Raw genomic sequence first — 8,113 nt, 5'->3', positions numbered from 1 at the left:
TGATGTTTATAGTCACTTAGTCATGTTCCTTAGGTACCATATCTGCAAAAGAAGAAAAAAAGGTACTGGTGAGCCAAGGAAAGATGTGGACCAGCTAGAGAAATGAGCACAGATTAAACGCTGACCCGCAAAATAAAGAAATCAGGTACTGTAAATGCATCAGATGATGATGCATTGAGTAGCTGGGAGATGGTCTAACAAAAACTAAGGCCCTGAAATGTCCTAAAACTTAAACATAAGTCAATTGGGAAAAGAGCTTGCCCTTGTGCCACCAAGAAAAACACAAACAGGTTGCAACAAAGCAGTGTCAGACTTTAAAATGATATGCACTAAAGCACCAGCCAAAAAACATGTACCAGAGGCATAAGAATGAGAATTTAAATCTCTAGAACTCAACATGACTAGAAGGCAGGACTAGGACAGAGAATATCCAAAAAGCCAGAACAGTGACCAAGGAGCTCATTCAGGGATTGAGGAGCTCATTTAATTGCTATCCCACTGTAATTGCCTGGAGTGTTCAGAGGTCAGCATTGGCAGGAGATAACACATGATGGCCAGAAGAGGCCCTGGCTAGGGGTCTGCCTCATTATCACTACCCTGAAGTATCAAAACACCTTAAAAGTTAGGGGAGTCCTACAACCCTCATGCTAAGAAGTTAAGACACAAGAGAGAAGAGGTTGCACTTAAATTTTTTTTTTTTTTTTTTTAAATCAAAAGAGCCCAGAACATGGCAGCTGTTTTTCCATCCTGAGGGCATGAATATTGTCAGCTTCCAAAACAAGTTAACATCTGTTTCAAAACACCATGTGAGCAGGAAATGGGATCCAAATGTACATGCAACTGCTTTTCCACCCCAAGTTTCATTGCTACACATGCATTACAGTGAAAAGGCTTATGATAACTCACCGTTTATTTTTTCTGGGTGAAAAAGACCACTTGTTGAAACACATGGCACAATAAAACATTTTTGCTTGCCAATATACACGATAAACACTTCATACTGAATTGCTCTCATCTTTCATGGTGAAACATGACTTGTCTGCCCAGCTGGTGGCTGAGTAGTTGGTTCAGGCTTAAACATGTAATGAAGTTTCGCTTCTTATGACCAGTCTTCGCTGTGTGAGTGCAAACTAGCACAGCTATGGTATAAACCATGACCCCCTACTCAGCAGCTGAGCTGATTGGAGACCTTGTTCCGACTAAGCCAATTAGGTTATGATAGACTCCCTCATCCGTCATTTTTACATTCTGTACATAGAATCATGGGAGAAAATGCTTAGCTTTCAGGCACAGCAACTTGCTTTACAACATATAGCTGAATCTGCCATCATCTGATTTGAAGACTTTTTCTATGAATATTTAGACTTTACTCATATAAGGTGACATTTTTATTTTTGTCAGATCTTTTATTTGATCAATAATTCAACAGTCCAAGAAGTGTTAGTGAGTGAGTCAGTGATTACAAATCTGACCAAGAAACTCTAGGTAATGGTTTAGCAGAGGACTGTCAACTGCAAATTCAGTGATGAGGTAAGCTCTAATGAAATGGATTTAGGAACATAGTATTTGTCATTTCAGATCAGGTCTTGTCTTGTGCTTTTGTCACTTTAGAAAGTGTGTATGTAATATGCATTCACCTCATCTTGTCATTTGGAAAGTAAAATAAGTATATGTTGGAATAGGCAGACAAAGAATGATAGACCAAAGGAAGCCATTCTGTGTACTTCAGATTAGCATGTCTATTTAATCCTGGACCTTTACAAGGGTGCCATTTGGTTCCAATCATGGGGAGGGGTTTTATTTTTAAGTAATTCCCAAGTTACTAGTACAGTTATGTATACTATTACCCTCTACTGCTCTTTCAAGTGGCAATCCTATATTATTTGATCCTGGGTAATTTATTGCAAAACACTGACAGTGAAACCTGAAACCAGGGGAATCCCAGGTTGATGCAAAGGGGTTGGGCCAGATGACGAGCAGACTCCCTCATTTTCACAATGCATTGTAGGAGATTCCTTATGTTTTCATTTGAAAACATCCCAAGTTCTTCCATGGTTCCTATATTCTGCTTGATTTCTAGGATTTTGACTAATTTAGACTCAGGTTCATTCAATTCCACAACAAAACAGGACTTTGCAGGTGGCAACAAAAAACAAACAAAAAAAAAGTGTCTCTACGTATGCAGTCACTGCTTCATTCCAGAATTGGAATTGAACATCAATCAACTGCAGCTGCTCAAATACAATAATTGATTAACCGCATGGCATATGGAAGGTATGGTCAATATGTACACATACTGCTGGCCTATGAAGGATATGCATCTCTAATGCTACTGACAGCTACAAGTGATGTCCTTTAACACAAGAAATGGATGCCTGAGCAGACAACCATGTGTATGCAAACATATAGCATTATAGACACCTTCCATGAGGAATTGGACCGACATCACCAGTTAATTTCGCAGAAGCACCTACATGTTAATTACTTTTAGTTGCAATTGAATTTGGCTCACTTGAACTGGTGAACTTGGGGTGAATGGTTCCAAAATCCATTACTAATCCTCTTGAGACAAACCATTTCTCAGCAAAAGAAAATCTCAAATTAGAACAGGTGCTTTGCTCTCAGCTGGGAAGAATTACTTAGATCTCTCTAATGTTTTAAAGCATTTGGTCATTTTCTTCTGCAGCCTGGACTTTCTTTATTAAATAAACAAGAACTACATGTTCATATTTAAATAATTTGGATTGTGATCTTGTTACAACTCCTCCCCCCCTCTCACTGCTGTGCTTGGACTGCACAATGTATTAGAAGTGCTCTCCCTCTAGTGGCTGGTTTGTTGATTGAATTCTTGAGCTATTTTGAGAGCCTGAACTTTTGAAATGACAAAATAACTTCCCCTTTACCTTCAAAGTTTCACAAAAGACCCTTTTGTTTAGGATTGCATTAGGGTTTTTTTAAGAAAAAAACCCTAAAGATATTTGACTCTTTCCATCAGAGTCAAAAAGTCCTTAACACATACAATCTTAAAACAGTAAGAAAAATGCAACAAAAAGGAAAGTGTGGATTATAGGTGATGCTGTCATTCTTTGACTTCCAAACCACCCAGCCACTCCCACACAAAGTAGATTGTAGGTTCTTTCCACATTCCAATTCCTACACACTGTTCAGTGACTAGTTCTTGTAAACACAGAAAACAGCAAGTGTTGCCAACTTGAGATTTTACAGCAAATGTTGAAGTATTTGGTGTTTTTCTTAAAGCTTTAGCCTCTGGAGTCATGTGGTTATTTGAGACTCTCATTGTTCCTTTAGTAAAGGAACTAAGTTCCTAGTCTTCATGCTTGCAGAGAATAGCTGCCTGAGCCTCCTGAAACTCAGAGTGAAAAGAGAAGTCTCTCATTGTTCCTGAAAGAGAGAGAAGCTGGTGCTAACTGCTGTACCTACAGAGAATGAACAAGGCGGCTTTGGCAGCACTTCCAGGTAGGCCATTTTCTACAGGAAGTGAAGTAAAGACCCTTTACACCAGGTTAAGGCCATGAGCTAGTACAGTGGAATCCACGTATAGAGGAGTTTTAGATGCAGAAAAATACTATATTATAAGCAGGCTCTACAGCGTAAAAAGACTTGGCAATGTCCATACTACATGAACCCCCATAAGACTGCACAATAATAGTATACACATGCCCTGTGTAGACCAGAGACTGAGCTGACTCAATACAGAACCCTCAAGGTTCAAACTAGATGCAGGCATACAGTGAGCTAACCAAACCTGAATGGGAAGTGGAAATGACTAGGAATGATAGTGAACAATTGGGTAAAGCTGTTTAAGTCTCCGAGGATGATCTTGCAAGCTCCTTGAAGGCAAAATTCCCATCACTAGAAGCATTGCAGGTGCAAACCTCTTCCCAACAATTGTCAAGACACAAAACAGAACAAATGCATGGCTTTGGAGAATGTTCCCCGCTGGGGACCTTTTTGCTCAGCCTACATGAAACATGTTGATAAACAAAATAGGAAAAACTAATCCTGGCCTAAATGCACCATATATTCAGTGATAAAGAAGCTACAGAGGGGTGTCCGAATACTTACAGAACTCCAGGGGGAGGGAATACCATAAGCACTAGCTTGCTGGAAGGCTGGTCCACCCCACAGAAATGGCAGGTGCTGCTGCTCTAGCTGGAATATCTCAACGTAGGTGGTTTCTTGCTTTCCTTCTTTGCATCAGTTTGAGCACAGATCTTGGTCACCTTCCAGGGGTGATGATAGAAGTTGGAGGTTGTTCCTTGTCTGCTGCAGCCATCTACTGAGTTTCTCTCATGGTGGGGCTCTGATATTATTGCCCCCATCTTCATCCGGGACAGCTCTCTCCTCTCATTAAGCGTTGCCTATTGCCAAACCTCTTCACTGGGGCCATGTGTATCTCCTGCTCTGCTTCCCTCCTTTCCCCAAGATAGTGCTCTAACTCACTTGCGCGCGCACACGATTTCACACACACTTGAGTCAACAGCCATTCGTTAAGCCTGCTCAAATTTTATCCTGATTTTGTATTCCTGTGGCCCAATAACACAGCCCATGCACATAGGAATTGTCCTATCACATCAGACCAGTAGCCCAACTAGTGAAGTATACTGACAGTGGCCAGTACCAGATACCTCAGAGGTAGGTTTCAGTATTCTCTCTCACTCCCCGACCCCCAGTCAACATTTTTACCTTTCATCATGCTTCTATGGATGTTATCATGAGCCCTGTAGACATCCAGTTCTTTTTTCCAATCTTGGTCTGAAGGATATCTTATGGCAATCAGTTCCATGATTTAATGTAAATTGTCAAATTAACCTGATTTTGTCTCAAAATAATAGGCTTGCTTCTACACCTTCATTGCAGAAGCACTGCTTGGCTTCTCTACATTCCTTGAGTACTTAGGCTCAGGTAGAAGGGGATGAGTGTCCCCACCAAGAGATCTCTCATTTTTTTGCTGCCACAAAACTCAATCTCAGTCACTCAGTTTCATAAAGTGAAAAATAAATGCAGTTAGAACTACTCCATGTAAACCCAGATTGTCCACACAAACCCACTCACAAACAAAGAGGAGGAGGAGGAGGATTCCTTTCAACAGATCAATAACATATTACTAGCTGGCCTCCTATGACAACATAAAAGGCCTTGGGGTTTTCACTCAGGATAATGCTGCAATATCATCAAGTATTCATGGGACTTAAATTAACTTCTTCCCTCATACTCTTCAGCAGTAACATCCTCCTAGCCATCAGATCCTCTTCTATGCAGCCTTTGACCAGAGCCCAACGTTGAGGAACAAGTTACAGCTCTAGAAATACCTATGTTGGAGGTGTTTATACAGCACCTAGCACAAGGGAGTCCTGGCACGCGGCTGAGGCTCCTAGATGGTACTGCAATATAAATATTAATTAATTCATCATCTGAACAGTTTGTTTATTAATGCAGGCATAAATCTAGCTAATATGTGCTGAACTGACTCCAATGAGAATGTGAAACAGAAGTAGCAGGGATTTGTAAGCAGGCTGTTTGGCTGATTTGGGTTCCATTGGACTTCAATGAATATCCTAAAGTGACTAGTAGTTACCTCTTTCCATATCACTCTAGGTTAGACAGTAATTCCAGCCATCAAAAAAAAAACAACCCACATGCAGCTGACAATCCCCAAAATTTCATATTAACACAATTTCCAAATGGTGCTTTGGAACAGATCAGCTTACATGAGCTGTACAGGCACAGATAGTGGGGAGGTTTTGCACTGTTATTCAAAATCAGCTACAGGGCTCAGATGGCCTGAGAAACAGTGTCTGTCAAATGGAAGAGACAGCATGTGACCTGCATTCCTGCAAAGACTGAGAACACAACTAATCTACTGCTAATACTGCTGTCACATTCTGTTCCTAAATAATATAAGCTTTAATCTAGCCTCTGTAAAAAGCATTGGAAAAACAAGGCCAGAGAACAATTTGTGTGTGTATTAAGGGCAGCTTAAAATATTTCTGTGCAAAGCAGAGGCAAAGGTAAATAAGAATGAACAATTACATTCCCTTATTGCTGGCAATGGAAAGGTTTCTGTAGCCCAGTTATAGAAATGTAAGATCAAGTTTGGGATCTTCATTTCACACATTCTTCTTGTGTGACAAAGCAGCAACTGCTAACAATTTTGAAAACATAGGTTCTATCCAATATACCATTCATCTTCCTGAAACTGCTTTCAGCCATGTCTGGTGCCAGTTTCCACTGAAGTCTGGACTATTGCTATGAATAAGTCAATATTTCATTTTTAAGCAATCCCATTTTGGTTTAGTTCAACAACAAAAATTAAAGTTTTTAATTCAAAATAAATGGAAGCACTTGCAAAATGCAATGACCGACTTCCACTTTGTGGCCTGATGAAGTGGACTGATTGATGTCCATTCAAACTTCATCCTCATTACAGTGCACAGAAACACAAAACAAAAATTAGGCACAGGCTAGGACAGAAGTTCTTATCCTCAGTTATCATCTCTGTATTCCAGTGGCAGAAAGCACTGTTACACAGAATAAAAACTTCACCAAATTAAAAGCATTAGGGAATAGTTGCTCACAGGTGTCAGCCTGAAAAGAGGTATGTGATGGTACTCTTTCAAAATACATCCACTCATGACACCAAAATGAGGTGCCATTCACAAAATATTGCACAGATTTTCCATAGCATCTTTCAACTTTCTTGCATGCTTTGATTAGCAATGAAACAATCAGACCTGGTCTACACTGTAGAGTTAGGTCGATGCAAAACTTCACTCCCTCCGACCTAACTGCCATGCTATGCTGACTTAAGGACTCCACCTCCATGAAAGGCATTGTCAATATCGATGTAGTTAGGTCAAGGCAGCATCAGCGGAGACATTGAGTTGCTTACATCAACTGTTACGGACTTTCAGAAGCCATCCCACAATGTCCCACACTGACAGTACAGTCAGTACAAGCACTCCTATTGAGGACATGCACCACCAACACAAAGAACATGGTGTGGACATGCAGAAGAGATTTAATTACTGTGGCGGCTGTATGCCATTGTAACTTAGGTTGACCTAATTTTGTAGTGTAGACATGTCCTCAGTGTTGAGATTTAAATAGTCATTAGAATTCTGAGGCTTGGTCTACACTACCAACTTATGTCAGTAAAACTAATTTTCCACACCCCTGAACAATGTAGTCATACTGATCTACCCCTGATGTAGACAGCACTATATTAATGGTAGGACTTCTCCAGTCGACACAACTACTGCCTCTCAGGAAGGTGGAGTATCTATGCCAACATGAGAAGCTCTCCCATCAGCGTAGGTAGTGCCTTTGCTAAGTGCTACAGTGGTGCAGCTGCAGCGCTATAAGTGTAGACAAGCCCGGAGTTAAAAACTCAGGGCCTGATCTAATGTCCATTAACATCAATGGTAGGGAGGGGGAAAGGAGTGTCTTTCTACTGATTTAATGGGCATTGTATCATGCCCTAATTGAGAATAACTGGAGTAGTTCACAGCTCTCATAGCTATTATTTCAGACTGTCTGCAGAATCAGGTGCACATCACTGCATCTATTTACAATCTGTTGACAGGAATATGGGATAGAGACTTTATATTTATTTTTAAAATGAAAGCTTAGAATCATAGAAGATTAGGATTGGAAGGGACCTCAGGAGGTCATCTAGTTCAACCCCCTGCTCAAAGCAGAACCAACTCCAACTAAATCATCCTAGCCAGGGCTTTGTCAAGACGCACCTTAAAAACCTCTAAGGATAGAGATTCCACCACTTCCCTAGGTAACCCAATCCAGTGCTTCACCACCCTCCTAGGGAAAAAGATTTTCTTAATATCCAACCTAGACATCCCCTCCTGCAACTTGAGACCATTGCTCCTAGTTCTGTCATCTACTTCCACTGAAAACAGCCTAGTTCCATCCTTCCTGGAACCCTCTTTCAGGTAGTTAAAGGCTGCTATCAAATCCCCCCCTCACTCTTCTCTTCTGCAGACAAAACAGTCATGCTCCAGCCCCCTAATCATTTTTGTTGCCTTCCGCTGGACTCTTTCCAATTTGTCCACATCCTTTCTGTAGTGGGGGGCCC

Source organism: Emydura macquarii, unplaced genomic scaffold (assembly GCF_026122565.2).
Source record: "Emydura macquarii macquarii isolate MOO-44397 ecotype Brisbane River unplaced genomic scaffold, CSIRO-AGI_Emac_v2 contig_295, whole genome shotgun sequence".
NCBI classification, from domain to species: Eukaryota; Metazoa; Chordata; order Testudines; family Chelidae; genus Emydura; species Emydura macquarii.
This window is presented reverse-complemented; position numbering follows the sequence as displayed.